This window comes from Maylandia zebra, linkage group LG2, assembly GCF_041146795.1.
Source record: "Maylandia zebra isolate NMK-2024a linkage group LG2, Mzebra_GT3a, whole genome shotgun sequence".
NCBI classification, from domain to species: domain Eukaryota; kingdom Metazoa; phylum Chordata; class Actinopteri; order Cichliformes; family Cichlidae; genus Maylandia; species Maylandia zebra.
The window spans coordinates 35,274,091-35,279,110 of record NC_135168.1 but is presented as its reverse complement, the minus strand read 5'-3'; positions in this window follow the sequence as shown (position 1 = coordinate 35,279,110).

Sequence of the window (5,020 nt, the reverse complement as noted above, 5' to 3'; positions counted from 1 at the left end):
AGGGAATTTTATTTTATCCCAATTTCTTTTTCTTTTTTTCATCAGTTACTTACAGCAACTGTCAGGACATGATTGCAATATATTTAGAAATGTGACAACACAAAGATGCTTTCTTACACGTACGTAGGCTGCATATATATTTTTATATATAAATATATGGTTTTCCAACCCTTTTTCATCCTGGGTTGTCAAATTCTGATGTTTCTTCAAAGCAGCTAGCATGTCACGGATAAACAACAGACTCCTTTGGTATTTGTGCCATGATGAACCTAATGGCTAGACAGCATGTCTCTTCCAAGCGATCACATGTTCACGACCCCTCGGCGTCACATTCCGCTTCATGTTTTTAAGACTTAATGTTAAGAAGTGGCATATTTAACCCACACCTTTTAGTAAACGTAACCAGGCAGTTTTGATGCCTAAATTTAACCAAGAAGTGAGCTAAAGTACAAAACAAGTTACGACAAAACAAAAGAAGCTAAACAAAACACAAAAGTCGTCGTCTTCTCTGTGCTCAGATCAATGTGGCTCATGCGTCAAGGCACTGATGTCAAAGGACGCTCCGTGCATGTCTCTGTGACGGCAGCAGCTTCTGACAAAAGTGCACCATTTGATGCCCTGGGATGAAAACTGCTGTGATTTCTTACAGAGAGTGCTATTGCTTACAAAGATAAGTGAGCCAGACCTCTGTTTGAGTCCAAAAAAGTATTTTCTCGGCTCTGCGGTTCGCTTGCTGTTAAGTTGCATGTGGAATATGGAAGATTGAAAGAAATGCTCAGAATCAATATGGTTTTCTTTTAACAAAGTGTTATCAGTTATCGTGCAAAAGTGCTTCTGAAAAGAATAAATGACCTTAGGTTTTTTTTTGCTTATGATCAGCTTATATCAAGAGCTCTTTCCCACCTAATTTTGCTGCCATCGTGCTTTTTTTTGTCCTCTCAAGAAGGACTGTTTTGCACACATGTGCCAAAGAGTCCATCTGAAATCCTGCCTGCTCAGTGCTGTTGTGAACTATCATATTGTAAATTGGTCAGAGACCTCCCAAATAATAGGCATATCAAGAGATTTTTACACAACACTCTGACTCACTGCACATAGCCTGCCATTCTAGGCACACCATCGCTTCAGATGTTTGAGTCTTCATTTGCCATGACAACAGTGCAGAGGATAGAGCATGACACATCTTTGACAGACTGGGGAGTAAAATAGGCCTGTATGTGTTGTTTTCCTGTCACTCTCCACTTTATGTAACAAACATCTATTAAAGCCAGTGCTTCTCCTTGCACAATCCAAATTGCTTTGCAGAGTTGATAATGGCATTTTATCATGCGTCTGCAGACATCCAGAGACCATTAATGGATGCTCCCTAGCTGGGTGTAACATGATGCACTAAGCCAACTGGTCAAGTCACAGGCTGGGAATTAAACCCTTTCGGAAAATGAGGTGAAGGGGATAAATGCATCCCCCCCTGTTGTGCTCGAAAACATTTGCTGTGCTGTTGGAGTTGTTATGCCCAACACACTCAGTTGGCCTAATTATGGGAGATCAACACAAGTTGTCTGTTGTTAAAAACCTGCAATTATTCATGAAAGTGTGGTCTTTGAATTCTCTGATCACAGCCTGAAATAAAAAAGAAAGATAGAGAGACACTTGAGCTGCTTACTGTTCTGCCGTAATCACAGCCACATATTAAACATAACCAGTTATGATAACGAGGACATTCATTAAGCTAATTAATGCATTAATTGGAAAATGTTCTGTGTCAACAGCCGCGGTTTTACATAACCCAAGTGGTATTGATATGATCTCTGTACTGTAAAGCACAGTAGTTACATAAAGTTTAAAACAAACAATCCATTGTTTGTAATGAGCATGCAAATGTGTGCAAAAAGGTGCTCCCACTGGTATCCTGTGGCTTAAGTATGAAGGTCTTGAGTGATTGTATTCCTTTGAATGCATCAACAGGCGTGCCACACCCAGGATGTTATCTTCCATCGTGGTTGCAGAGCAAGAGACAGAGAACTATGGAGGCATAAGGTTAGAAAATAGAGCTGCTGGTCAAACAACCTGATGCTAAAGCATGCAGCAACAGCGATGGCCGACGGCCATGCCTCAGCTTGGCCAGGCTCGGTATTTACACAGCTGTGTCTGGCCTGGAGAACATCAATGCAGGTCGTCACCTCGCCGACCGCAGTGGGTCACGACGGTACGCAGAGACCATAAACAAATTAGCACAATCTGCCTCGACTCAGGAACTTGTGGGCTGACCCTCAAGAACACTGCTAACAGTAAAAACAGTATTTATTTCTGAGATGTAAATATCATCTGAGTGTGAGCGTTTATTTACAGGAGGCTGATTTTTATTTCCACTCACTGCAGTCAGTCTTCCTACAGAGTTAAGCCATTTCTCTGAGCTAGTTTCTGTTATTAATGGCATTTTAATTGGATTACTGGTAATTGTATCTAATCATGATGAGAAAAAGAGAGAAAGTACTGTGCATACCTTAGAGTCACTATCAGAGATACTGTGAGCAGAAGGGGCTAGCTTTGATCAGCATTTTTCTCCAACATGTAGCTGTCCAATATGATGCTTCTATTAGCATTGCATAACTTCACCAATGGTTTATTTAGATTCTTTGCCCAAAAATGTGGGCTGACTGTAAACAGCTTGCACTGATGCTTCTGATCTAACGGAACAATGCACCAAATGTTCAGAGTTCTCTTATTGTGGATTCTCCTGCTTGCAGAGAATGCACTCTGTTGAGCTCAAACCAATAAATGAGCACTTATATATATATTTAATCAAAAAGTTTTGATCCTTAAGTTAAATTTAGCCCTCATTCCAAATCGCACTGTCTTCTCTGATATGTATGCCATTAATCTTTCATATAAATCCACCCTGTTACCTAACCCGAAGCAACTAGCAACCTGTGTTCTGCTCTTCTTTCCCTCTTTGCCAAACCGCATAAACTCAGTCACATGTCACGTGTCTAGATTTATTAAAAGGCAACTTGGGTCAAAGGTTTAATAAGCGTTATCGATTTCTGAGTGTTGTTCTGCAGCCATGCATAAAAATGATTGCTTGAGGTTCATTAAGCTTTGTTTAAATTCTGACAGTCTGTCTGAATTAGGTAATGGAGTTCAGAAATATCTTTGATTTTTCACTGGAAAAAAATGTCATTCTGTCAACACTGCTCAATATGAAGTTTTATTCTTTCTTTTTTTTCCTTTCTTTTCTTATACATAAATTTCCTATTGAACATAAATAATGTGGCATTAATGCAGGTTTGAAGAGTGAGAGAAGGATGTTTCGAACCCCCACAGTTAATGCTTTGTGAGAAATGTTAAATTTAATGTCAGAAGAAATATACTGCATGGTAGGAATTCGTGGATTTACAGGAGACTGAGAAAGTGCTTAATATTTAAAGAGCATAAAGAAAATTGCCCTTTCCATGATGGATCAACAACTTCAGCTGGGTAAACACGGTAAAGTATGGAGCACTCCGGGGCTGAGGAGCAAAGCAGCAGCGATCATTTTCACCTTTTCAATGGCTCCTGTCACGCCTGGACGTCCAAACCTCACACACTCGTTTCTAGCATGAAATTTTACATCTTGAAAAGTGAGTTCATTGCGTCTCTGCAAGTAATTCACAAACTTTTTTTTCCAATCTTTTTTCAGTGCTGGCTGTGCTGCTGAAATACATTTCCATCAAACACTTGACTGTTTTAGGCACCGTGGGATGAATACTTATGCCAGAGAGTCTGCATATAGGTTTGGATGTGTAAGTGTTGTGATAAAGGGTGGCAGACAATGACTTTCATATTGGTCCTCAGCCTATGCTGAGCTTTTACACAATAACTGCTGTGGATAGTCAGGATTTCTCCAACTTCTTGATATGTGTTATTGTGCGCTGTGAGCTGAGATGTGCACCGCGCTGCCCAAAGAATACCTTTGCAGTCTAAACAATGGAGCCCATAAATTTTGACATCATTATGAGCTATTCAGATGTTCCTCGCTTGATGTGCATATTTAAGAAGCCAGAGGGCTTTCAAAGTTAAACATGAAATACAAATGAGGTCTCCATGAAACCAAAGCCTTTACAGTCTGCTGCTGTGTTCTGCTTAATTTTCTCTATCTCCCTCTCTATCTCAATCATGCTTCTCCAATCTGTTACTGTTAGCTTTACATTACACAGAACAAAATAAACAATGGCATTGATCAGATCGTTAGTCGGTGATGCTTTGGTCTGTGAATACGTTTAAAATGCATATTTTCCCCCCAGTTATCCCAAGGGGTGGATCGTTACAATAATAATTTCTTTAAAAAATGAAAAATCTGAACTGAAAAATACTCCAACTCTAACAACTCCCCCTGGGAGTGGCCACTAAAGTAGCAGCCTCTGGCATGATCAGAAGTTTTTGACCAGTCATTATTTTCCAGGTCGTCTGATAAAGCCTCAGCAACAGGCATAACTCACACACACCTCAATTCACCTGCCAAGGGCAAGTGCACAAGGTCACATTTCGCCTCAGGTTACCACAGTGCAGTCCAGCAGTGCTATGAGCTACTGCTGTTACTTATTAAAGTTTTTAAAGTTACCTTTCACTATACTGACTTTTAAATAGAATATAAATATGCATGACAATTTTGCTTTAAGATTTTCCCCCTAAAAAGGGCTCCTTCTTCCTCAGTATTTGTTTAACATGCTGTAATTTGATTGCAGTGGAGTGGGTTTTAAAAAGAGCTTCTGTCAGATACTGTGTCGCATTAAATTTTTATGAATTTTGATAACCTTTCCAGGATGGTAAAAAGTTTCAGAACTTCAAAAGACTCTTTGTGGTGCTTCCTAGAAATATAAAGCTGAGTATATGTATCTGTGTATATGTGTGTGTGTATATATATATATAATATACACACACACACCAAGGATGAGAATAACCCTCACCAAAATAATGTATTTATCTTCCTAACTCTGGAAAAAGGAATTATTTAAACTATGCACTATGTGCATTGCAGAGA